The following is a 27,776-nucleotide window of genomic DNA, read 5'->3' as shown; positions in this document are numbered from 1 at the left end:
CAGTCGGACTTGTGTTCCAGTGTTAGACCTGTAGAGAGCAGCAGACGGTCTTACTGAGTCGTGTTCCGCGGCCCCGGCTGCATGCGCCCCGTACTGTACGCGAGGGGAGGGAGGGAGGAGCACTCGGGAGTATTTCTCTAGATATCATGTCCCTGTCGTGGCAGCCCGAGAACGCGACCGGAGCACTTTTCACGCACAGCGATTGTAACGAGCCCGAAGCGAATGCGTTAAAGAGCCGCGGCGGCACTGCGCGAGGCATTCGTTCGCTTGGCACGCGGCGCGCTGCAGAGTTGTTCGCTTAGATCTCCTCGCGGCGTGTTGTCAGGCTTTCACGCTTGCACTGGATACGGGGACAGGCTCGAGATTCTCACCAACGCCTGCCTTCTCAGACTCTCGTCCTCGCTAAGAACAACCGAAGATTTAAACGGTGAGTGGATCCCGTCTCTGATGGTCGCGTGTTCAGGCAGCGTGCCGTGCTTGAAGTGTTGGCGGGGTTGCATTGCACGAGGCTAACTCCAGTGCGGGCTAGTGGCTGCGTGGTTTGACAGATCAGCACCATACGACTCTTAGCAGGCTAGCAAATCAGTTAGCTGCCCTAGGGTAATTAAAAGCAGTTAGTTGCTCTAGGCTTATTAAAAGCAGGTTTGCTTGATAACAGGCAGGTACGACACATTGGAGAGGCTGATCGCACGTTTATTTATTTTTTTGGCGTTCGGTGACATCGCTGTGATGGTTTGAGGTTGCTGGTTGTAAAACTATACCTGTAATAGGCCTTGCTTGTATTTAAAACAACTCTACAAGCAAACATTTTAGTTTGCGTTCCCATCGGCTCACAATAACACATGTAAGGGCACACATGACCGAGCATAACCGGGCGGGCGGCACTGAATAGCCGTAAATTAACCAATCACAAAAACTTGTTAGGGAACGCTAGCTAGCTTGCTATAGCTAAAGATTTTGTAATATGAACAGGTAAGTTAAGTAAGGGTGAAAATAACAAAAAGCTTTCTTTATCTTTTTTTTTTTTTTTTACAAGTCGTCGCTTACACAGGTAACTGAAACGTTTTCCTTTAGCCTCATTGCGTCATTGTGCGATAGGCTTAGACTGCATCTAATGTTACAATCTGAAACACTTTGGAGTAATTACGCTGAAGCATATAAACTCATAAAAGTTTGTGTATAGACGAGGAAGTGTGTTATCTATGTTAAACTTCTGAACAATTGTTTGCTTTAAATTGTTGTTTTCTCATATAATATAAACCACAAAATCAATGTTCTGCAATAACTTAATGAGTTTTGATCCGATTTGATCTTTCAAATACTTGTTCTTGGTACACTTTGACCCTGCAGTAGCATATGCCGCTGTAACATAAGTGCAAGTCTTACAGCATGCTTGTAAAAGAAGTGTATTTCAACTGATTGATGCTACACACATGCACGAATGTGTCTGACTGCATTATCCATCCATATCCATCCATGTGTTTAGTTTAGTGAACACTAGAGTCCACCAGCCGTGTGCGTAGGAGGCTGAGAGATGGCTTGCAGGCTCATACTGACAGTAGCCTGGCTTGACCTGTAACCGAGGGGAAGTGACCTTCCTTGGCCTCTCTGCCGGCAGTCTTGCTGCGGCCCGCGCTGGGCTATATGGGGCAACGACTGCGATACGTGGAATAAGGGTTCGCTTACATAAGCTTAGCGCCGCGCGTGGCTCGGTTGCCGACCTCAAAGCGGAGATGTCAGAGCCTCCAAAGAGCATGATGGGTAACTTAAGTTGCTTTGTTGTTCGGGACACTGTGGATGGGCTTTGGTTGCAATGTAAACATGGTTCGTTTTGTGGCTTGCCTTTTGAATAATGAATATATTGCCAGATAAATGTCACTACATATTTAAATACTGTGTCTTCTATACTGCTCGCTGCAGTGTCTTTTGGATTCAGTGAGTGTCCAAGATTCTGGAGAGGCGTTATTGATTCCACTAATCGTTCAGTTAATTTAATGTATGGTAGATTTTGCCTAAATATAGTTTTTATGTAATTGTCATATGCTTAATGTCATCATTGTTTAACATGGGGATTTGCATTACTTCAAATGAGACGAGTCCTGATCAGAAAAAAACCCTATTGTGTGGCGGTGTTCTTCAGGTCTAGGGCGCGACGACGTGTGGCGGCGTTCTTCAGGTCTAGGGCGCGACGACGTGTGGCGGTGTTCATCAGGTCTAGGGCGCGACGACGTGTGGCGGTGTTCATCAGGTCTAGGGCGCGACGACGTGTGGCGGCGTTCTTCAGGTCTAGGGCGTGACGACGTGTGGTGGTGTTCTTCAGGTCTAGGGCGCGACGACGTGTGGCGGCGTTCTTCAGGTCTAGGGCGCGACGACGTGTGGTGGTGTTCTTCAGGTCTAGGGCGCGACGACGTGTGGCGGTGTTCATCAGGTCTAGGGCGCGACGACGTGTGGCGGCGTTCTTCAGGTCTAGGGCGCGACGACGTGTGGTGGTGTTCTTCAGGTCTAGGGCGCGACGACGTGTGGCGCCGTTCTTCAGGTCTAGGGCGCGACGACGTGTGGCGCCGTTCTTCAGGTCTAGGGCGCGACGACGTGTGGCGCCGTTCTTCAGGTCTAGGGCGCGACGACCTGTGGCGGTGTTCTTCAGGTCTAGGGCGCGACGACGTGTGGCGCCGTTCTTCAGGTCTAGGGCGCGACGACGTGTGGCGCCGTTCTTCAGGTCTAGGGCGCGACGGCGTGTGGCGCCGTTCTTCAGGTCTAGGGCGCGACGGCGTGTGGCGGTGTTCATCAGATGTCGAGCTTGATAGAGATCCATACCTTCACTTCCTCAGGCCGACTTTTCAGAATTTCCTAGCAGAGCGTTTCATGTGTTTATTGGAGAGTGTGGTAGTGTACACAAACATGGCAATGAGAAATGAGAGTGGACTAAAGCTATTGTGACTGAAGCCAGCCCTCCCCCAGCCCTGCCTGCCACAGACTGCCAGTGTTTGTTGCTGTGTTAATAGTGTTAAAGCATCACACTATCCTGGGTTATACAGTTCTTATTTAATCCAGTGCAATTCAGTGAGGTATAATATTAACTTCTGCAGTCAATCATGTTTATTATTATGATTTTTAATTTTTTTTTTATGTAAAATGTGCAATTATTTCAGATTCATCTTTATCAGAAGGACATGCCATTCTTGTATCGGATAAATATGCTGTATTGTTTGGGTACAGCTAAGCCTAGTTCTCTTATCACCAGCAGGGTTCACTTGCACAATGCTTAGGCAGAAATCATATGGATTTTATTTAGATTTGTTTAGATTTATTTCAAAAAAACATTTTGGGAAATTTACTATTTTCTGCACACAAATCTTCTAGGAAAGCGAGTTCTCATGTCTGTCAGTAAGGGTCTTCAGACTGGTTGGGTGGTCTGTGGATAATGTCAAGGTCAAGGCAGAGGCTAAACAAGCCCATGTTATGTCCTGTATAGAGGGATTTTATTTAGCAGTGTCTGTCATAGCCAGATGTGATATTCACACACAAACTGATTACACCAGCCCCTTCAACTTTGATACATATTTTAGCATTCACAGACAACTTAGTTATCCATCTGAGAGTAATTGCTGTTTTTATTGATGGAATGGTTACCTTGCAGATGTGTGACCTGTTACATAATTCCATGCCACGCGGCCAGAAAGGCCTGTTAACCCTGCTCAGAGGGGGAAGGCGCACTCGCAAGCGACAGGGCTGAACTTTGAAATGGTTGGAAGCGTTTGCGCAGGCCCGATAAAGTCAGCTGCTGTCCTGCAGAACAGGGCGCAGTTTATCAGCGCACGGTTTGATCTCCCACCAGTGTCAGCTGCTGTCACTCTGGGCCTCCAGAGATAAAACCGCACACACAAACTCGCACCGACACGCACAGACGCGCCACAATGCACCCGAGCATACGCACGCGCACGCACACATGCACATACGCCCAGGCCTTTTTCTTGCCTGGCCCTTCATTCCTTGTTTGAGAGCTTATTTTAGAAAATTGGCTTTCCTCTTTTCCTCGCGTGTGCCCATTAGTAGCTTAACCTGAAATGCTAAAACCTCAGCAATGACATTTGCAGCCTGTATTGTTGATAAATGGAAAATGTGTTGTGTAAATAAATTACAGATGGTTTAGGGTGATGGGTCACAAATGCCTGTCCACAGACCTGTAGGCATGAAGAGCACTGGTCACTCCACAGAGTTCTACATCACCACAGAAACTAGAGTGCTAGTCACTCCACAGTGTTCCAGGCCACCGTAAACTAGAAACTGCATCGACGCCGATAATGCAAAATCACCCAGGTGGGAACTTTATTTAAAAAAAAAAAAAAAAAGAAGATGAAAAATGGTCTGTGTGAAACCACACCACAAGAGCTTGGTGGTGGATGCACAGTGAAGCTGATGTGATATGTGGAAGCGTGTGGTCCTGGAGGCAGGGTAAGGCTGATGGAAGCACATGCAGGAAGAGTGACCCTTATTCATATGGGTCCACAGCCAAGCAGGTTCCACCCAGCATTCTCAAGCAGTGCACGCACATCTGTTCTCATACCGGTATACATTATTTATATGATGTTGCAGCTTACTGGATGTGTGTGTGTGTGTGTGGTGTGTGTGTGTTTTTAAAAAAAAAAAAAAAAAAAAAAAAAAAAAAAAAAAAAAAAAAAAAAAAATATAATATATATATATATATATATATATATATATATATATATATATATATATATATATATATATATATATATATATATATATATATATATATATATATATATATATATATATATATATATGCTGGCAAAAATTGGTATGCTAATATCGTAGCTTATGAAACAGCTATTGATTATTAATTTTAGTGCTTTGGAGTATGTTTCCGTAGAAGGTATTCAGAGAGTGTTCGGAAACCCGAGTGTTTGGTGCCAAAGGTTCAAGGTTTCTTTCCCTCAGGCTGCAGTAACGCATTTGTTCCAGTGTGGCCATGATGTCCATGTTGAGTTCTTGAGCTAGTCTGAAGATACACCACCCAGCCCCTCTGTGGACTCTCACACAAGTACACACATGCACACAAGGTTGGGCTGATAAGTGATTATACTGAGTATTGTGAAAATGTAAATTTAAATGATATTATGCAAACTATTGTTCTGTCACATGCTATGGTCACATGACTTTTGCTTGGAAATGGCTTCACCTTTACTTAACCAGTCCCTTTATACAAGCAATCTAATCTACAGTTGGTTAAAATTCATATAATAGAAAAGAAAGTGTTTAATTACACGGGCCAACAGAATTTTAACTTCTTTTTTGCTTCCCAAACTAAAATAGTGGACCTTGCAGCACTTTATGCTGAATTCAAATCTGTTACAGAACCTTTCTATCACACATGTCTTTTAAGTAACAGGACAATTAAATGTACTGTTAATTCCATATTATTTATTCATAAATAAGACTGGTATTATACATAATATTTACAGACATACTTCTGAAATGTATAGTTAGATTTTTGCCTGTATTTAATGTCAGGAACATTGCTCTTCAGTGCCCAGCAGTAGTCTGCCAACATAGAGGGGCTCTACTTTCCTAGGAGTGTTTTTCCATGTTACATATAATAACCTAGGAGCATACTTGAACAACAAACGTATGGGTGATGGTGACATTCTGAAAACATATTTTGGTATAGTATGCATAAATGCATAAGTATTTTTTATTTTTATTTTTTTGCAGGAAGCAAAATCATGGTTCCTGTTTTATAGTTAATATATAAAACAACATCAAATCATTAAAAAGTATGTTCCTGTATATATATTAATATTATATATACTTCTGTATTTGTTAAAACATTACTTGAAAAGACTATAATGTAGATTTTCAGTCTGGCAAAGGATGTAGTTGAACATGCAAAGGAAAGAAACCCCAGTACATGTGACCTCCTTTCTGATGGAGAGTGAAAAATGAATGAGCGTCTCCAGATGAAGGGTGTGGCCTGTCCAGAAGTTAGGGTGTTGGCAGTCTAGTTTGGCCATATTTTACTATTACATGTTACTTAAACCATTACATGTTAAATAGAAATGAAATTTGAGCACAAGTACTCTCTCCTATTTATCTAGTTTTAGACGCAAGTATAAAAACTACTAGTTTACATGAATGGATGTTCATTGTAGCAGTATGTTCCTGTCTGAACTTGTCAGTGTTAAAAATAAGTAACTGCTGGGGAGCTATACGTTAATATATAACCTGTAATATACGTAATATACGTAATATAACCCTAATATACGTTAATTATAACCTGTTATTTTTTTTCTCTTACATAGCGTTTTTTTTTTTCTTTTTTTCTCTGAATTAAGGTTTGTTTTTTTGTTTTTGTTTTTTTTCTGCTGCGCACTCATGGAGATGCATCAGATCATGTAAAGGTGTCCTGCCGTAAAGGCGTCCTGTACCTCTCACTTGGAGTACTGCAAAATTCAATTTATTTCATGATCGTGTTGTTTATTGCTGTCTTTTGCGAGAAGATAATGTTGGTCTAAATTTACATCATCACCCAGGCCACAAACAAGCCTCCCACACATAGAAACCGAAATATAAACACCAGCCTTTATTCAAATGGAGAACTGAGATGCTGTCATGTGCAGCCTCACTTCTTCACAGAGGTGGCGTGCTTCGTGCCCTGGTTTGATGGCATGCAGTTCTGTATTTCTGTGTCTCTGGCTGCTGTTGTGATGTCCAGTGGTTAACCAGCGGGGCACCAAGCCCGTGTTCACTGGAGCTGTTGTGTTTCAGTGGTGAACTAAAGTCTGCTCGTTGTTTCTTTAGTAAAATGAAAGCAAAAGCGGAGATGCCGTTTGGTCTGAGATGTGCGTGCGCATTGTGCCGTGACTTTAAAGCTGCGGTAAGCGATTCATCTTTGACTAAATGGGCTTTGCACCAATAAGAGCCGTCACTGAAATTGTTCCTTTAAGGAAAAAAAAAGAAGGCAGCAAGTCTCAGTAACCGTCCTGGGCTCTGTAATCGGCAGTCCGACGTTTACGTGCAGCCCCGCTGCATTAACCAGGTAGGAGAGACGTTCTGTAGAGAGGTTTGGATGGAGTGCGAGGCTGAGGGTAAAGCCTTCAGAGGCGACATCTGGAACTGAACAAAATCTGCAAAGTGGATTCCGGCTCCTCTAACGGGGGACGTGGTGCTGTAGCTGCCTCCTGGGTGATGTGTGTGTTTGTGGACATCCTGGCTTGCAGTAAATGTTGGATCTCTTTTGCGGTGGCAAAAACACCATAACGCTTCATTGTTTTGTAGCAAAGCCCCAGATCGTCAAGGCCTCTCCATTTATACGTGGGTGGCCAGCAAAGGTCACGACTGCTCCAACTTTTGAGTACTGTTCGCTAAAAAGAACAGCTAAAATATTTCGCAACTGTTTTCATCTTTCACCAGAGAACAAGTATCTCAAAGGCCTGAGTATTATCATTTTTGCATGCATTTTCATTTATTTTTGCCTGTCTAAGGGTTGGACTATGCACACTGTGTCAGATAGATAAGGCTGATTTATAAAGTAGACTGATTAATCTATTTATTGCACTCTAAACCTTATAGTTGCCATATGGTCTGTTGCATACATACGGTTTTAAATATTATCTTTGGTAATAACGTCTGTAGATAGTATAGAAGCTGAGTGAGTTGGAGGAAAATCAAAAGGCTTTATGGTAATGGAGCCATCATTTCTCCCAGTATAGATAAAAATAAGGAACTATGATAGGAAAGTGCTCTGGGTAGAAGCAGGGCCGTCGAGGGTTAACTTATTCTCATTCTCTCTGTCTCTCTCTGTCTCTCCATCTTCTGTGCATTTAACCATTTCTGTCAACAAACCCTTATGTCTTGTGTCACAGTTGGTGCTATATTTAGGGAAATGGTGCTCATGTTTTTTGAACTGTTCCTTGGAGTTGATGATCTTGGCATGATCCAGTTTGAAAGCTCTGGGTCACTGAAGGCACCCTCAATCAACTCAGCATGAAATGGGTCACTTGGGTAATGCAATGATTGCTGTTACAGGCATTTTTTTGTGTGTGTGTGTGTGTGTGTGTGTGTGTGTGTGTGAACCTCCGTGCACCAAGGATTCAAATGGAACTTCTTCCAGGAGTGCCTTGTCACCCCTAGGCTGGGCTTCCCCAGGTTGCTTTCTTCGCTATACACCTTTTGGTACTTTGGCCACCAAGGAGCCAATTATACAAGCATAATTCTCTGAAATAGAGGCCTGCTCACCAAAGGCTTCTGTATGAAGACCAAGGAAGGGCCGTAGCGTCGCTGTAGCTGATTCTTAAATAGCGTGCCATGTTTGTTTCATTTGAATTGGAAATTGCAGTCCTGCGTGTGAGTGAGTCAGGGTGGGAGGGTGAGTAATGGGCCGGCACAATGAGGGGATTAAGAACCCCGCGCCGTAGTTACTGGCCCCTGCTGGAGTCTGAACTCAGCCCCACATGGATACTCTCCTTCCACTGAAAGCTGGGCCATATTGATTTACAGTGGCACCATTTGGGTTTTGGTCACAGCCAAAAGGCCTCAGTATTGCTGACTGAAAGGTCTTCTTGGATCCTGCGTGGCAAATGAATGGAGATAAAAAAAAAAACAAAAAACTTTACATGTGCCACCGTGGTCAGTTGCACAGCACAGGTCAAAGGCTATTTCTCTGAATGGAGGAACAAACTGTGTTTCCATAGTTACTCCCCAACGCTGACGGAGTCACTGATTGCATGCAGGCTGGCAAAAACCATTGTGATCACCACTAGCCTGTGGCTCCTTAACCGGAAAAGACCGGAACAAGCGGCTCAAGCCCAAAAGTAAAAAGGAAAAGGGGAAAAAAGTTCCCGACAAGCACTCCATTTTGCCGGAGTTTAGTATCCGTGGTACTGTCCCCGCCCAGTCCAGACCCCGTATACATTTCTCGAGCAAATCCTAGAGTCAGTGCCAAAGTTGTTGGCAGCTGTTGAAATGAATCACGCGTACCGGGGCAGCAGAGACGAGCAGACGGGCCCACACAGGGGCGGCTGGTGCGAGGTGAGGCGGGGAAGGGGGTCAAATGCAGAGGTCACGTCCCGTAGTGCGCGAGATAACTGCAGTCGTGCTTGGGGGGGGGGCCTGTGTGGACCCCGGCTTCACCTCGCCAGCACTCCGCGCCGCCGCTGTGTGCTCTGGTGAAGTTGGGCACAGGTTGCCGTCTTGCTTCCATCACCCGCTGTTTGCGAGAAGCCAAAGTCTCGTATCATAATCCATTGTGTTGTTTTGCTCATGTTGAGGTAAGAGAGGAGCAGTAGGCCTGTTGGATATTAGGGAAATGCTTGCTTTGCAATACTTTTAGTTGTCTTCAAATATCGTGATATTAAAATAAAAACCAAAACACAAAAGAGTGAACAGTAGCTAATTTAGTTTATGGAGGGTTGCATTTAGATGGGGCAATAATACAACTATATAGATTGTCTAGCATGTTAATATGCACCAGTCAAGCCTTGGTGTTGGGTAAAGAAGGCCTACCTTGTGTTGAAAATGATTTATGTTTGTTTGATCAGATGAACATTGTTATTCATCAAAACAACCACAGAGTACTCTACAGGAATGTGGGAATGTCTGAGATCAGGATGGATGCGTGCACACACACACACACACACACACACACATACACACACAGGAGTGATTTATTAGAGGTCTCTTTTGCATATTGCAAACTGCTAAGGCTTTGAGGAATGATTAACAAACAGCGCATTGTGCAGGCCTAGTCATGAAGCGCATTTAGCACAGTAATAGATGCACAAACTGATTGACGTCTGCTTCCTCTTTGTCTTTGTTCAGTACTCGCACACAGGGCATTCCATGTGATTCAGGTCATAGGCTGGGCCTTTGTCAAGTCAAGTCAAATGTATTTATCTAGCACGTTTTACAGCAGTTGTCGTCACAAAGCAGCTTTACAATATCTGAGTCCAAGCCCCCAGTGAACAAGCCGAGGGCGACGGAGGCAAAGAAAAACTCCCTGGAGCATGAGGAAGGAACCTCTAGATGGACCAAGACTCGGGGACGGGGGGGGCATCCTCCTCCAGCTGACAACGGACACCGTAGCAGCAGTGGCTGTGAATGTTAAAACTGCAAATCCCGCCTGCCTAGAAGGTAATCAACATGGCGACTACAGAAAATTCATCTCAAAGCAACGTTCAGAGGTCTTAATATATATTCATGATGTCTGCTGTGTGAAGAGGCCGCCCGCATTTCTCGGGAGCTTTGCGCAAACACGACGATTCTGCATATCAGTTCTGCGGACAGTTTTCACTACGTAAGCAACTACATGCATTTTATCCCCAGCTGTTGTCTCTTTAGTACAGAGTTTGCATTTTTCCGTCGAAACTATGCAAGAGCTAATTAGTAGTTGTAGTGTGCGGACTCATCAGGTGATGTGGAAGCATGTGAATCTCATTTTTCCTGGGCAGTTGTTGGAGGAGTGTTGTTATCCAGGCGTGTCGAGTTAAACGTTGGAAGTGCGTGCTCACAGACCTGCTGCCTTCGCTCCGACCTGTTGCTTGTACCTGAGCTACTTGTTCTGGAGGAAGTCGAGCAGTAACTGAACACAACCTCGTGCTATCCATCAGATGAAAGAGATGCAAATGACAGGCTGGCAAGTTGTGGGTTGTTTTAAGCCCTTTGAAAGAATGTGGTGTGCACTGCTTAAGACATGCCACTGAAATGGCTCACATGGGGAAAAAAACAACAAAAAACAACAACAAAAAAACTTATTTACATCATTTCCTAACTGATCCAGTGTGGTTTAAGTATTATAATTTCGGCTTTAGTGTCCTCTATTACTGATGGAGTGCTTCATAGGAGTGTCTGTGTGTGTCTGTGTGTCTGTGTGTCTGTGTGTCTGTGTGTCTGTGTGTCTGTGTGTGTGTGTGTTAGGCCTAACAGACATCACGGTGTTGACATCAGACATTGCTGACAGGCATCATGGTGTTGAGCCATCACTGACACCATCTCCAGTGACTATCACAGTTATTTTGCTTCTTTTAAAAGCTGTGTACAACATTAATATGCTAAATTAAGCATTTTGTAGATTTTCCTTACTTCACTCATGTGCACATTAATGTTAAAACTACTGCTTTTTAAGCAAATGTGTACATTTAAAAATATTGGCCTAATAAACAGAAGCACTTATAGAGCGCTTTATTTGGAATAGAGGACCCCGACCAATGTCATATCAAGTGACTTTCACAAAAAGTCACACTTATGTTTTTTCTTGCAAGAGCTTGTTTTAATTAATTGATTAATGCAATTAATTAGAGAGTTGTTGGGGGCGAAAAAAAAAGAAGTGTAAAACAATGTCTATAAAAATGTATAGTGCCTTTGTAAGACTACCACTAGCCTGTGCCATTGTCCTCTTCCCTGTAGACCTCATATGCCTGTCAGGCAGACATTGGCCAGCTCGGTGGCAGTTTTAGAGAGCTCCACTTTCTGGATAGCCTAGTGAAATCTGAGCACAGCCTGGAGAGGCAGTGTTAGCCACGCAGCTCTATGAAGAGTGAACTGATACATCCATTAGGAGGTGGGTAGAGGTGCTCACACACACACACACACACACACACACACACACACACCCCTCCCTGCAAGATGGTAGTACTGGCACCTACTCTGTGCGGTGCCCTTTGGGCCGTATTGGTTTCTGTTCTAGACACACTGCTGTCAGCGTGCTTCTTCCATTGGCTGATATTGACAAGAGGAGCAGCTTGCCTTTATGAAGCATGAGCCAAGTGATGTGTGCTGAGGACATAAAGATATTTCCATGCACTGTGGGTGGGATTACTGGTCCTGATCAAAGCAAGCGTTCTGCTGCTGTAACACTGTAACTTCTTAAATGGCCCTCCTTCTGCAATTTGGAACTTTTTATATATAAAAATGTGTGTGTGAGTGAGTGAGGTTGGTTTTTTTTTTTTTTTTAAATTAATTAATAAATTTTTTATTTTTAAAATTTTTTTTTTAAACAACCACATCTTAAGTGGCCTAACCGATCAGTCCTCTTCACAAGTTGTCACGGCTCCGTGTTTAATAAATTGATAAACTGATAAATTCTGTAAGTTGTGATATCATCTCAACATCTGTCTTCTATCGGTGGGACCGAAAAAGCCGGATGCAATGGTTTCGTTCCACGTGGAGTTGGCAGCGTCAACGGTTCCACGCGTTCCTCAGGCCCCCCGGTTTCCTCTGCGCGGGGTCCTGTCTCCAGCGGGAGCTGCTGTACGTATGAAAGCTAGACAAGGGCGAGATGGATACTCCAAGTAACCCACCTTTCCAACCCACATACCCCCTTCCCAGCTCTTTCCTAACTTTCCTCTTGTGGCTTACATTGATGACTTGACTGTTTTAAAAATCCACTCCGAGTCAGATAACGGTCGGAGGCACACAGCCCCGCCAGCGCAAAGGAGCCAGGAATCTCCTCTTCGCACTTTTGGCCAGTTCGAGTGGGTGGTGGCGGAGGGTGGAGGTCATGCGTCAGAGAAGCATTCCTTTGTCTGCGAGCGATGTCTAAACGGTGTCCGTGCTGGACCCTCCCTCTCCGAGTCCTCCTGAGCGGAGACGGGAGGCCTGTTTGGCTTGGCACCCAGGCTGTTGCCGATGGGCCTCATTTTGGATTCTACCTCAAGAGATCAATCTTATCCGCGGCCAAGTTTGTTCGCAAGCGCCTTTGCTGTAGCTTGTCTACCTACGGAGCTTTAATAATGGTAGGAGTGAAACCTGTATCGAGCAAAGGCACCTTCAGGGAATTTCTTTTCTCTCAAAGCATTTTGAGCAAACAATAAGAGATGAAACAGAGCTCCAGTAAAAACAGAGTTGTAACTCGTGAGTGGTGTTCTACTGATATTGTAAGGTAACCTACATTTTTGGTTTGGATGAACAGCATTCCTGTGCTGTACTGACGACTGGTCTGGTAAATGAGGAAAGAACATATCCCCAAGGGGGATGCTTGGCCCCCTGTGTGATTGCTGTCACAACCGTCCTGTAAGCTAGCAGAGGCGAACGGAAGCGCTCCTTTACAGTTCCACAAACTGTAAATAGTGTGATCTGTTGATGGGCTCGTTCTGTAACAGCAAACAAGGAGGTGTTTTTAGACAACCACCTCTAGCAGCTGTGTGTGTGTGTGTGTGTGTGTGTGTGTGTGTGTGTGTACATTTGCAGCATGCATTTCTTCTGCGGTTCACGGTACACGAGTCGTTTTCCGAGAATCTGAGTCTGTGTGAGGGGAGCTGAGGTTGCCAGTCACGCCGTGGGGCCCGTGTCTCTTCTTCACTACGCTGCGGCTCTTTCCCAAACATCTATTTCACATCCAAGGTATATGACACTTTTATTACCTGTTGTAGAATTCAGTATCTTCACAAGCACACCAATTTAGATTGAGAGAGGATTGCTTTTGAACTGTTTAGAAAGTGTAGGATTGCTTTGATCTGGATTAGGCTAAACATTTTTTGAAAAAATGTTCGTCCCGTCTGTCAGCAGGAACTTCTTGTCCTCCTCTGCGTACTTCTGTCTTGGGCTGCTCAGTCTCAGCTTCACCGCACGCCGAGGAGGAATTTCAGTAACCTGGACCGTTGTTATCGGAAGGTGTCAGTACACAGCGAAGATTTGCTATCTGTCTCTCGAGATAAATTTTGGTTGAACCCTTTTGTGACGGTAGTTCCGCGTTTGGGGCTCAACGTGGGTGCGTCAGGCTCAGACATGCACGTCCTTGCCTGCGAAGATATTCATCAGCCTCGAAGCGCCGCCAGTGTTTGGGTTGATGGGTTTGAGCACATATGCGGATATTTCTGTACTCAAAAGTTTTTCACCACCTTTTGACCCAGAGGTGGGAACTGGACTGGCGACCAGGAATGGGCTTGCTAGGGAGGTTTCATTGAACTCTCATTTGGTTTGCTACACGTTCTTTTAAGTGAGAAAGTAAAAAGCTGTGCTTCACCTGTGATTATCGAGCCCTTAATAAACTGCAGCACGCTTGAGTGATGAAGCACTTTTTGTAATTGATGGTTAAAAATGAAGAATTGCAGCTCAGTAATTTGCATGGGGAGATTTCTGCTCTTTATTCCATGATCTTTCAGGGTAGAGTAAGTGTTTTTGGCACACTGTGTAATCAATGTATTGTGTGCACCTGCATTTAATATTATATACATTGTTCAAGGCATCAAAAGAGCTACATTTCTAATTCTTTTGGTATGCATGTTGGACGGGGTCCTAGGGTGTTGGTGCCAGACACCCACAGACTAACGAATTAGGCTCTTTTTACTTTTCAATGAAAAATTTCACCACAGTACCTCAGGGCAAAGGGAAAAAAAGAAGCGTAAATTAGTTTCCAACAGTAGTGTCCTGTGTCAAGGTGGGAGGAACCAGCATCCGTTTAAGTGACCCACATAGTTTAGCGTGATCCATGGCCCTCCCTTCTCGTCTGACGGTAACCGAGAGCTCCCCTTCATATTGCCACATACAGCAGGTAACTAAGAACCAAAAACCAAAATGTATTCCCTCCTCACCCAGGCTTTTCAAGCCAGCTAACGTTACCAACTTGGCTTTCACTTTGCCGTGTTTTTGGCCACTGGATAGCAGTCAGACCTCCTCTTTTGACTTTATGTTTCTAGCAGCAAGTCTGTAGGATTGTGTGGTGTCCATTTAATTCATTGTGAGTGCGCTGACCCCAACCCATGGTACGTGGGCCCAGATATCTACAGTAACACCTGATATTCAGTGACGAGATCAAAATGTGAAAGTTCGCAAGATATCGTCTTGCCTTTTGGCTTCAAGTTCGGTTTTGCGCTGCATCATACAAGTGGTCCACATGAGCGTTGCCTGCCTCCAGCCACCACTGACGATGTTCGTCTCCCGGCTACTGTCTCCATCCATCACAGTGGGTGACCTTTTCTGCTCTAGCTCCGCCTGAAAAGGACACGAGACTTCCGCCAAATCAGCAAGTCTGAATGTCGTCAGTAATCTTTCCTAATCGAATCTTGCCTTCAGTATTCACTGAGGTTCCCGCCCCCTCCAAAAAAAGAGAGGCTTTTATTCAGAAGGTTTTTTTTTGTTTTTTGTTTTTTTTTGACTTTGAAATGCTCTATTTAAGAAGTCTACTCTGAAAGGCCAGTCTGTCCTGCACAGCTAATATCATGTTCTGGTACTACCTTTCTATGACATTTTGCCTGCTGCTTGTAGAACCATTAGTCACGTGTGTGTGTGTGTGTGTGTGTGTGTGTGTGTGTGTGTGTGTGTGTGTGTGTGTGTGTGTGTGTGTGTGTGTGTGTGTGTGTGTGTGTGTGTGTGTGTGTGTGTGTGTGTGTGTGAGAAAGTAAGCTGCAACTCCAGAATTCCTCCTAACAGCTACATTGCATTACAGCAACACACTGACCAGTACATGTCTTTGATGGCAGTTTTCCTTAAATTCTTTTGTGCTTTTGCTTGACCTACAGTTACTTTCTGTGTAATTACATTTATAAGAGATTATATTTGTTTAAATATAATCAATCGTAGGTGAGTATTGACATTAATAATGGCAGATGTGGGTATGGAAATATTGATCAGGCCCCATCTACCTGAGCCTTCTGCATGAATGCATCCTGGAAAGTTAAATGTCTTCCAAGTTACAGAATGAAATTTGAATGTGACAGGAAGGGGGAAGCCCTCTGCTGAGGGTCATGTCAACCCAGACTTTTCTGTGTGTTCCAGCACATTTACCAAGGTGTGCTGAAAAAGTTATTTGGCTGGCCTTGGTTTTTAGGTCGGCGACCTCACGGAGCTATAGGATTATGTCAATAAGCCTTTTAGAGGGAACCTGGTAGCATGAAGCCTGTGATGGTGAACTTTGAACTTTGGGGGCTACCCGCCCCCCAACCTGTGTCAGTCAGCAGGTTCTGAGCTCTGCGTGGATTCATTTTCTCCTTTCTGCTGACAGCTAGATAAGTGTCTGCCCTGACAGAGTTCCTCTGATTCATCTGCACAGTTTGATTACATATGAATTAAACTTAATTGTCCTAAACCTCTCCGATAGTGGTGACCTGTGATCTTGGTCAAGATCCCAGGTTGCTGTGCAGTAGTTTTCTTCTCTTGTTTTTGTTGTTGCTGCTGGTGTATTAAGAAGATCTGTGTATATATATATATATATATATATATATATATATATATATATATATATATATATATATATATATATATAAAAAATCAATCTAAAAAAAAAAAAAAATCTGTTCTGGACAAGACCTCTTTCATAGAACTCACTCTGGGAAAAATCTTCAAGAATTGTGCTTGTTGCCATGGCAGCATGTAACCTATGTCCCTTGCAGTCTGTCGTATCCTTCGCATCAGGGAAGGTGTTTTAAACTCTCCTTCTCCCTCCTCGGAATTGGAAATAAAGACATTGATCAAGATGATTTAAACCTCTGTGCTATAGCAGCTTATGACTGTGTCATTGAGGAGAAAGAGTACAGTAAGTTAAGACTGTAATTTATCATGTAGTAAGTTGATAACTTGACCTGGGAGCCTTGCAGTGTCTGTGAGCATGATATCATAAGCCTATGTGCTTATTCTCACAGATCACATCATTACTGCACAGAGCTGTGTGCTCACCTAAACCTAGCAGTCATTTCCTTATAGAATATTTTTCACATGGTTCATTCCAGATTTCTTATGAAACTGGCGTATATGACCTTTTTTTTATACTTTATATTATTCGTGTCTTGGGAAGCTCTCTGTGTGTGAAAGGGAGAGTGCATAACTAATAATATATTCTGATTAATGTAATTATTCTAATCAACCATTATCATTACTTTATGCCACACCTAATGAATATTTTGATGCCATACACTTATTCATGTCGGTCATCCTGACACCTTGATCAGACACACTGCAGGTTGGTCTGATGCCAGAATAGGTGAAGTTCATTTTTTTAAACGTAGCTTGGCAACTTTCCAGGTTTCGCCTAGAGCCAGAATCCATTGGAGAGCCATCAGTTTGAAACCCCCCAGTGGCTGTCCTCTGAGCTGGCTGGGCTGCACGCAGCGTGTGCAGACGTCTGGCAGCGAGGACATCGTCAGACAGTCACAGGGGCTCTCGCAGGGCAAGAGAGAGAATGACTGACTGACTGACTGACTGAGGCAGTAAGGGAGGGGAAAAAAACCAATAAAAACGAACAAACTAAAACAACCCAAAGATTGTTTCGGTTTCCTTGGAGTCGCACAGAGCAAGCACCACATTCGCACGCGGGAGTAGAGTCAGAGGGTCTGTGTGTTTTTGGCCCTGTTAATTAGACGTTAGGCATCTGTGTGGAAGGGTGTAGCGCGTCTCCGGTGAAGCCCGTGTGGGTGGATTCCGCGGCATATCTGTGCCAGCTTTGCAGCCTCGTCGTTCATGCCTTGCCGAGGGCTGCGCGTGGTAGTGAGCAGAGTGAAGCCACGCTTCCAGTGCGCACCACGGTTATTACTTCTACTCTATTCTGGTACCATATAGGTGGTTTCTCTGGTGCCATGCAGGTGTGACTCGATGTTTGAGATGTTCTGAACGAACTATGGAAAGGTGCCTGCGCTTAAGACGTATTGCGCAACCGGTTTGATTTGCATGCCGTGAGATTTTAATGAGGGACCTCTCAGGAGAGACCATTTCCTGATCAGAAGGCTCATCGGAAGCATTGTGCATGAGTGCAGGAAGGAAATGGGTGAGCAGGGCAGTAATGGCAACACACCAGACAGCACGGCGGCTTTATGCTGCTGGCGTAGGAATAAAGGGCTTTCTTTATAAATAAAATAAAACTGAAAACTAAAAAGCCGCTTGAAGTCTTCTGTGGTGTCGCTTTAAGACCACAGGCAGCGTGGTATGTGGTCAGTGTACCTGGTCAATAGGCGTGTTCTACGGGCCCTGTAGGCCCCTAGGTTGTGCGTTTTGGCACGGGACAGATTTTGGTGCGCAGCGTGCCGCGGCCTCCCTGCAGAGGGACACGGCCCCGCTACCGACATCGGGCTCCTCTCTGCTTCCCCTCCTCTGCTGCTCCCTGTTTGTTTTTAGTTTGTGTTTCAGCTGGAGAATTGTTTGGGCCAACTGGAAAAGCGTGTGCTCGGGGACACGGGGAGGGGTGGAGGAGATGCTGTTTACGGTGTTGGTTATTCAACCTTTGTTACTCACCCCCACACACTATTTGTAACGTAACCCAAGCCCACCGGCTAGTGGATGTACAGGTAAGCCAGGAGTTGGCTTTGGGCTGGGCAGCACTCGTCTGTCTGTAGCTGGAAGAACAGGGCGGGGAAGCCTCTGCCTCTCTGATCTCCTCATGCTTTTGCCCCCACTAACATCTGCTTTCCATATCCTTACGGGGCTAAATGGGCGTTCCAAGGATTTTACCAATTTTGTTTATATTGTTTTGTTTATGTTGCATTGTAATTTGGCTCAGATAGTTTTAGGTGGATGATGCTGATGGTTTTTGCTGGATTGTGTAGAAGTGATTGGCCCCTCACCGCTGTGGAACACGGAGGGCATGAAACGCCACCTCAGCAGTTTTACATCCCCACGTACGCTTGGGATTTGCATTGTAAAACAAGGTTTGCAATTTATATAATCCCTATATTCCATAAAACATATGACCCTTACTCCATAAAATATACTACCCAAATCTGCAGTCACACAAACGTGAAGCAGTGGGGAAATGGCAAAGCCCTGCGTGAACATTTTCTCTCTCTCGTTGCAGACTTCTCTTTGAATGTGGAAATGTTGACACCGATTATTATTGTATTTGTGAATTACAGGGGCAGTGCTCTATACATATACCCGGGTAACCACCATGACTTCCTGTCGAGACTGACCTAGCGAAGCACGATACCATGGCCTTTCGCTCGGAAGGCTAGTGAAAACTTTTAACGTGCATTTGAACTTTGGATGTGTACAATGTGGGTTACATGGTGTGCTGTGCTGTTTCTTTGCAGTTTTAAACCCTGCCCAGAACGTGGGTTTGAGTCGTCAGATAAAAAGAATGATTTCGTTCTTTTGTCATTTTCATGATGGACTTTCTCACAGTCTCTCTCTCTCTCTCTCTCTCTCTTTCAAACTCCCTTTCCCTCTCTCCAAATGTTGCATGCGGTGTGCAGTAACAGCTGCTGCTGTGGATGAGGTTGCCATGGTGAGGTCCCCCGTAGTGTTTCTGTGGCTTCCTGTCCCTTTCCGCCAGGGAGCTGTTCATTTTTTTTCCATGTCAGGAGGAAGTTGTTTGTTGATCTTTGGCGGGAGCCCTCAGGAGGCGTCGCGCGCTGGCCGTGGCCGGAGAGGACGCTCGCTTGGCTAATTAGGGTGCCTGGTGATGAACGCGAAAGGAGTGCGCCCCTTCTTGCTCAAGATGCATATTGGAACTGTAAATCCAGTGGAACTGGACTAACATGTCTGTAATCCAGTCCATGTTTAGATTTACTAACGTTCGTAATCCAGTCCATGTTTACATTTCCACTCTGTGTTTTTGCTCTTGTTGTAAACTTTGCTTTGGTGCCAGTCTGCCAGATAAGCTCTGTATTCCATCCTGTGGATACTGCTTGTGATTTCATGGAATGAATTCTTAAAAAACGGTTCGCGCGCTCAGATGAGTTGTGTTTATTTTGGTGACCCTTCTGGGGTCGCTGTTTGCTGTCCTCCTCATAGTTGCTGAATCTTTCCAAGCACAGTCTGCACTGAGTGACTCCAGTGGTGGGACTTCACATCAGTGGCAGTCGATGAGATTGGCAGTTGCTTCAAACTGATTTACATAAAAGGGAAGTGATATCCTGGGCTGTAATGGCCTGCAGCCTGCTGGCCAGGCTTGTTGACACATTGATTCTAGGGGTGCTTTGAATGTTCTGTGTGTGCGTGCATGCGTGTGTGTACCTGTGCCTGCAGAGAAGGGAGTGGGTCAGGTCAGGTTCTGCTCAAACAGGCTGATGTGGACCTCTTAATGCCGTGACCCTGAGTGATCCCACTGGTGTGAATGAAGCTGAATGAACTCACTCTGTGTGGTATGACTGTCTTCCCTTCTCTGCATCTCTCTATTTGTCTTGTTGTGTGGTTCTCTCTCTCTCTCTCTCTCTCTCTCTCTCTCTCTGTCTCTCTCTCTCTGTCTCTCTCTCTCTCTCTCTCTCTCTGTCTCTGTCTTTCTGTATTTAATGTGCTGAACATGACAATGCCTAAAACAAGCCATTTAATAACTGCAGGGTTCTTTGCGTTTCGGAAGAGGAGTGTTTTCCGTTTTTCCAGAGCATGATTAAATGGTCTTGTTTTGACTCTGAAATGCATTTAGCCGCATACTGGTTTTTCTCACTGCGACCAAATTAGGTCCAGAGATGTGAATTAGTGCATATGAGACTCTTGAGCTCAGGCAGACATTCTAAAACATAAGCATAGTTCTATAACCCACTTAAATGGGCGATTTTTCACCAGCCGGTAATTCCTGTAATGAGGACATTGTGACATTTTGAAAATCATATTAATATCTCTGTGAAGAATAGGGCCAGTCACAGGGCAGTACTCTCCCTTTGGAAGCTCATCTGTGAAGCGCTCAGTTAAATTGGGGCAGAGCAGAGATGAAGGAACACGCCGGTTTCCGGCCCGCCTTCCGGTCGTCCGCTAAAGGTAATATTGCAACTTTTGTAATATGCGGAGGGAACGCGGAAAGGATTGTGTTACGCTAATCAGAAATGTGCTCCGGTTGCAAGGCTGGTCGTATCGAAGCTTGTGAGCTGCAGCTGAGATCTGGAATCTACCTCCCCTGTTGCTCTGGTGGAGCTCAAGATGGAATTGTTCAGAAATGTTTGGGGATTTCTTAGCTGTAAGATTGCAAAAATGTGAAAGACAAACAAAAAGACAACCAGTGTTGGTTGTTGATTTGCAAATTGTGTTTCTCATGCATGTCTCATATATATGTCATTCATTCTCAGATCAAGAAGTGTTTGAGCAAACTGGACTGGCCTTAATCCCATTTGTTTTAGTGAGCGTGTGTGGTGTAACAGGGAGAAGTGTAAGGCACTGCAAAGGTACTACGAACGCAGTGTGGAGGCGCTCCTCATCCGCTAGGAATGCATGGCTCTCTCCAGACTTTCCTTTGTCCTTCCTCACCGACAGGCCCACTGCCGGGCTGCTGCCAGGGAGTCGTCCGATTATTGGCTTGCGTGGATAGTCAGAGCCAACATTCATAGTGGATAACCTTTTTCTGTTTATTTGTTTTATTTGCGATGTCTGTCTCATTATGCAGCCAATCAGTTAATCCTGGTATTTTGCCATTACACATCAAACAGAACCTTTTTCATGTTACAGGTGAGCTTCGTTTGTTTAAAATCCCTTTGAAAATTTCCATGAATTTGTCACACAAGAAAGGCATTAGATCAGCTATTTTACTTGGCAAAAGTGCATCGGTACCGTGCCAATTCAATTCCAGTCTATGTTTTTTTAATTTATTGTACTTACTTTGGTTAGTCATATTCTGGCAGCAATTTTCACTGGTGTTTCTTTTGTGTGTGTAGTAGTAATAATAATAATAATAATAATAAAATATGCACAAATGCCTAGAAGAAAGATAATAGAAAACCTTCATCCACATTCACCACAGACCCACTGCACAGTGCTCAGTGTTAAATGCTCCTCCCAACCAAACTGGAAATGAATGAAATATGGAATACTGCCCAAAGTAGTGGGTATGCTGTTTGTCCCACCTGTGGACATGCAGGAGACGGTGATGACTAAACTAACTGACTCCCACCAAGACTCCCTCAGCTTATTGGCAGGCTACCATCAGACTGTACGCCAGCAGATATGAATGCAGCAATAAGCACAATACCAACAAACTGGATGGAGAGCAATAAATTCACAGAGGTTCAGAAGGGTTTAACTACCAAAGATGGCGTATGGTTATGGAAGAAATACACTGGGCGATCCATAAGAGAGGTCCTGGAGTCTGGTACACAGACATAACAAGCACTGGCACCCGAACTGCAGAGCGGAAAGAAAGGAACTGTGGGCAAAAGAGTAAATGCCCTCTTGGCCAAAAGAATCATTCAAAGCAGAAATCTTGTTGTGGGTCCTCCCAGAGCTGTAACACAACACTACATGAAGAGCTATAGGGAAAATGAGTCATCGCAACACCGGTGCACTGTATTTAATAGATCTCAAAGCAGTGTGCTATAATCTTCTAGAGAAGGAAGATTCTGGAAGAATCAGCATTACAACAGCAGATGTCCATATGTGGGTCTCACACATGAAGATCTGGCCAGTCACTGGACACAACATGACATGATTCATGCCTACTGGTTAAAGAAATTAACAGCTCTGCATGGCCAACCAGCAGAACAAATGAACCCATTTGCCGACTCCTAACTACCGACTCAAGTTGGACTGACAGAACAGAAAACAGGATGGTGCTGGTCGTGAAGGACCCCAGCAAGGCTTAAACACCGTCCAACTGCACACCAGTGACCTGCCTGTCCCCAACATGGAAACTCCTTTCAGGAACACCAAGCTAAATAGGCATGAGCAATGAACATCACTCAGAAGGGATTGCTCATACCAGTGGCTCAAAGCACCAGCACCTGGCAGATGGAGCTGTTCACCAGGATTCTACGACCAGGCAGACCAACCTAATCATTGCCCCGATCGACTGCATGAACGACACGGTAGTGTCACACACCTGAATGCCTTACCCTCTACAAAGTCATTAAGACTACAGAGGACTTTATCCAGAAATACGTGGAACAGTAGTAGACAATACTAGGAACTATCTTAAAGGCAATTGCCCAGTTGACCATAAATTGTGGTACATACCAGATCCCTTCCATGCAATGCTCATTGCTTAGGTCATTGGATGGTGTTTGGGCCTTGTTGGGGTCATTCATGACCAGCACTGTCACCATGGAAACAGAGGGGGTGCCATAGCAGGATAAGCCCCTCTGTGTAATGTACCATCAACAGATAGCAGAGGAGGTTGACCTAGGTAAAGAGTAAATGACTGAAGGACAGCACCAACTCAAATCATCAAGTCAATCAAAGCAGGCATGCGTCACACCAGACAAGACCCAAGATGCAGTCTGTGCCATGGAACCTCTGAGATAATCCAGTACATGGTAACAGGATGCAAAATGCTGGCATGGGAAGCATACACTGAGAGACCACCAAATTGCTGGAATCGTATACGGGAACATATGCAAGGCATATGATCTAATCATTCCCATTTTATTTAATCCAGTGACAAATGATATCAAGATATCAAGCATGGTGATCTGCGCTCTCTTTAATTACTGGCTGAGAAGGTTTCCTTGCCGGCACATTATCTGTGGAGCGTGGTAATAAAGGCTGATTAAGTGGGGATCAGCAGGGTCAAATGGCTGAGCATGGACACGAGCCATTTGAGAAAGCAGGGTGGAATGGCGGGCAAAGGAAGACGTGGAAACGGGATCATTTCCGAAGTGCGTGAAGGTAAGTGGCTATGCTACCTGTCTGCATATGTAAGTGTATGGAACAAGGCCACTGTGTCCAATGTCCACTTGCTCACAGCAGTCTCTTTCTCTCTGCCTCTCTTTGCCTGTCTCTCTCTCGCCCTCATCCATCACTCTGTGTCTTTCCTCCTTTGCTACTGTCACTGCTTACACAATGGTCATCATAGTTGCATAACCAGGAAGCATCCAGAAATGCCTGTGTGCCTTTTGGCAAAGTACCTTATTGACAGTCAGCCAAGGAAGGTGGAGGTTAGTCTGGTGTGAAGTGTGCCGATAGTGCCTGCGTTCACACACATGCACGCCTTCCGCCACCACAGTGTCACCTCTGCAGCGCTCTGCAGGAAGCCACACACCTCTCTGGTAATTGAAGTTTTCCCTTTTAGCTTCTTTGCTGCTGTTGTGTGTGTTTTTTTTTGTTTTTTTTTCCTTTTTTTCTTTTTAAACAACTGTCCTTCCCCTATTGCTTCAGTTAGCTTTTATCTGTTATATCCTGTTCCATTGCCCAATTTACACACACACACACACTCTCTCTCCTCTCTCACAATCTCTCACACGCGCACACACACACACACACACACACACACACACACACACACACACACACACACACACACACACACTCACTCTCTCACTGTAAAGACTGCACAGCTCAGTGTAACCTCCAGCCCCTCGTAAGACTCATTAGCTCTTTTGAAGTGCACAATTGTGTGTGTGTGTCTGTGTGTGTCTGTGTGTGTCTGTGTGTGTCTGTGTGTGTCTGTGTGTGTCTGTGTGTGTCTGTGTCTGTGTGTGTGTGTGTGTGTGTCTGTGTGTGTCTGTGTGTGTCTGTGTGTGTCTGTGTCTGTGTGTGTGTGTGTGTGTGTGTGTGTGTGTGTGTAAAATATATATATATATAAAAAGCCTGCTATATTACAACATTCCCTTCCAAACAGTGGTGTGCTGCTGTGTTAAGACACATTAGCTCATTTAAAGTGTATAATAAATATTGTGTGTGTGTGTCTCAGTCTATATGTCTGCTGTATTACAGCAGTGTTACGGGCAGGGCCTGTGTGCAGTGGAAGATGGGGTGAGCTCCCTGCTCTCTGGAACTCTCTGTGCTTATCTTCCCCACATGCGTGAGGTATTAATAGAAGGTGCAGATAAAACAATGCAAGGGCCTCGCAAAGGCCAGGTGCAGTGCAGATTCCAGCGTTGAGCTAAGATAGCCGTGCAGCCCGGTCCTGCGCCGACCTAGCCCCGCGGCCTGGCCTGGCTCTAATGAAGCCACGCCAGGCCCGGCAGTAACCCAGCCGTGCATAGTCCCGCCTTGGGACTACGACCATGAGATTTCAGTTAAAATGCCTCGGGTAGCATTCTTTTTTTTATTTGAAACGAGAGCAGTGCTTTTTTTTCTCAGCAGGAGCCTTGAAGCTGTACTTGGCAGATCATTAAAAATAAACCTTACTACACAAGTGAGGCACTACAGAGTAGAGTTAGGATCACTACAGAGTGAGCAGGAGAGGTAAAATTAGGGTCACTACAGAGCGAGCTGGAGAGGTACGGTTAGGGTCACTACAGAGCCAGCTGGAGAGGTACGGTTAGGGTCACTACAGAGCCAGCTGGAGAGGTACGGTTAGGGTCACTACAGAACCAGCTGGAGAGGTACGGTTAGGGTCACTGTAGAGCCAGCTGGAGAGGTACGGTTAGGGTCACTACAGTGTGAGCTGGAGAGGTACGGTTAGGGTATGGTTAGGGTCACTATAGAGCCAGCTGGAGAGGTACAGTTAGGGTCACTACAGAGCCAGCTGGAGAGGTACGGTTAGGGTCACTATAGAGCCAGCTGGAGAGGTACGGTTAGGGTCACTACAGTGTGAGCTGGAGAGGTACGGTTAGGGTCACTACAGAGCCAGCTGGAGAGGTACGGTTAGGGTCACTACAGAGCCAGCTGGAGAGGTACGGTTAGGGTCACTACAGTGTGAGCTGGAGAGGTACGGTTAGGGTCACTACAGAGCCAGCTGGAGAGGTACGGTTAGGGTCACTACAGAGCCAGCTGGAGAGGTACGGTTAGGGTCACTACAGAGCCAGCTGGAGAGGTACGGTTAGGGTCACTACAGAGCCAGCTGGAGAGGTACGGTTAGGGTCACTACAGAGCCAGCTGGAGAGGTACGGTTAGCGTCACTATAGAGCCAGCTGGAGAGGTACGGTTAGGGTCACTAGAGCCAGCTGGAGAGGTACGGTTAGGGTCACTACAGTGTGAGCTGGAGAGGTACGGTTAGGGTCACTGCAGAGCCAGCTGGAGAGGTACGGTTAGGGTCACTGCAGAGCCAGCTGGAGAGGTACGGTTAGGGTCACTGCAGAGCCAGCTGGAGAGGTACGGTTGAGGTACCCCACTTCTCCAGGCTTTTTTTGCTTGTCTAACCTTATACATTCCGTCCTGGTAAGTGGGTGACCCCTGGCTGACATCCAAGCCCTCTTTGACTATACTGTAATCCTGTTTTATGATGTTTTCTCCTGTTTTTTCTCCTTTCTTTCTCTCTCTCTCTCTCTCTCTCTCTCTCTCTCTCTCTCTCTCTCTCTCTCTCTCTCTCTCTCTCTCTCTCAGGCCCTTCTACCCAGGGGAAAGGGTCATAAAAAAAAGTGGATGGAAAAAATAATATAAACATGTTTCATAACTGAAGAAAAAAAACAACCCATTTGCAACCTATTTCTCCATATTCTTTGTTAGTGAAACTAACTGCTCATTAGTGTGAACCCTCTGCTGGGCACATGCCCCTTCTGGGGATATTTTCTTTAATGTACGTCTATTAGCAAAATGGCAGGAATTCTGATCAATTTAAATGTATTATTTTCCCAACGGGGGCGGGCTTTTTGCAGCCTGGCATTTCTCAGCCTTCCGAACAAGTGGCTGTCGAATTATTAGTAAAACCACACTGACTATGTATGTGGTACCTTAGCCAGCTAATGTTGAGTGGCAGCTACAAATGAGACAGATATTATGGTGTAGCTACTTGAAAAGCCTTTTCTAAAAATCTTGTGTACCTATGTAGTTACTGTAAGATGAACTATAAAACGTGTGTAGCTACGGCTAGCCTGCAGCATACACCCCGCTTCAGTTTTGCATTTGTACTGTGTTTTGAGGACTGCTGAGCGGTAGTTTGGAACTCAAGTAATAATTTAAGGTGGAAAAAAAAACAGTTTTTTGAGCGGGAGGAGGGTAGCGTGGGTGGTATTTATAACACAAATGTATATATAATATTAGGTAGACTTGTATCAATATGTGTCCACACATGTCAACCTTATATAAGTCCCTGCCTTTGCGATCCTCTCAGCCATTCCAGGCTGTTTTGGCTGGGTTCCTTGCTTTGCTCACCTCAGGAATTTTGGCATGGCTTCAAAAATCCTAAATCGCAAGCCTCCTGCCTGCCTTCTCTGGGCCCCTGTGCTCCGGGTTCATCATGCCGCGTCCTGACCAACATCTATGCGGGTGGGATCCACCGTCTCTCCACACAACCTGTCCTGAGCTGTCCCAGAACTCCAGCTTGACCCTTGCCCTGAATTCCCCGCCTGGCAGCCCCCCCTACCCAGGTCCTAGTGCCGGCCACCCCCGGGGTCACCGGCTGCTCTTGTTGCAAGCCTGTTCTATCAGGACGCACTGTTGCTTTGCTGGAGGAGCTGTGTCTCTCCCTGTGTCTCTTTCCTTCTTCCATGCCATCCCTGAGACCGTGCCCGGTGGCTGTCTCTCCGTCCCCACTCATGCTCTGGATGATGCACTAGGAATCAGAACGTGAGATGGAAGGAGTGATGCGGAGTCAGCGGTGGGGATGGAGAAGTTCTGTCCTCTGGACTCTTCCCTGCCTTCTTCCTCCCTGCCCTTGGCTGGCCTGACTGGGTCTCAGTTGTTCTTAGCTGCGGAAGGCGCCGGAGAAGAAATGACAGCCTGAAAGATGGAGATGTGTGAAGTAGATGTTGTGCGGGTGTGGAGGAATGCTTTCTCCCTCAGTCCCGCCGGACACTGTTTAGATCCCACCTCTTGCCCTCCTTCCCTCTCTCTCTCTCTCTCTCCCTCTCTCCCTCTCTCCCTCTCCATCCAATTAAAGGAATTGCAGGTATCCAGTACCCACTTTGCTGCTTCCTGTTTGGTGCTGGAGAATGCTGACCTGGTTATTGGTTATTAAACGTGCTCATCGCTGCACGAGCCAAGACCAGAAACTCATGATTAATATTAAACACGGTTGATTTGATCAGAATGTCAATACCAGAAAAACAATCAATCAAAGGAAAAATAAGACGGCTATCCTGACCACCTTGCAC

At 45.4% G+C, this 27,776-nt stretch overlaps 1 protein-coding gene across 4 annotated transcripts in view; it reads left to right on the top strand.

The window, feature by feature from the left end:
- Positions 1-35: 35 nt before the first annotated feature.
- thrab (thyroid hormone receptor alpha b) overlaps positions 36-27,776 on the top strand; it is a 105,928-nt gene continuing 78,187 nt past the window's right edge. For 2 of the 4 annotated variants that reach the window (XM_081698319.1, XM_035533775.2), the window contains exon 1: positions 36-427. The gene's annotated coding sequence lies outside the window, so the exon portion shown is untranslated. Of the gene's footprint in view, positions 428-6,468; positions 10,150-13,203; positions 13,357-27,776 lie in introns of those variants that run through there. The other 2 variants (XM_035533776.2, XM_081698318.1) reach the window with 2 other exon arrangements.

Source organism: Electrophorus electricus, chromosome 15, assembly GCF_041902795.1.
Source record: "Electrophorus electricus isolate QZ-2024a chromosome 15, ASM4190279v1, whole genome shotgun sequence".
Classification (NCBI taxonomy): domain Eukaryota; kingdom Metazoa; phylum Chordata; class Actinopteri; order Gymnotiformes; family Gymnotidae; genus Electrophorus; species Electrophorus electricus.
Note: the sequence above shows the minus strand (reverse complement) of the source record. Positions and strands in the feature narration are given on the sequence as shown.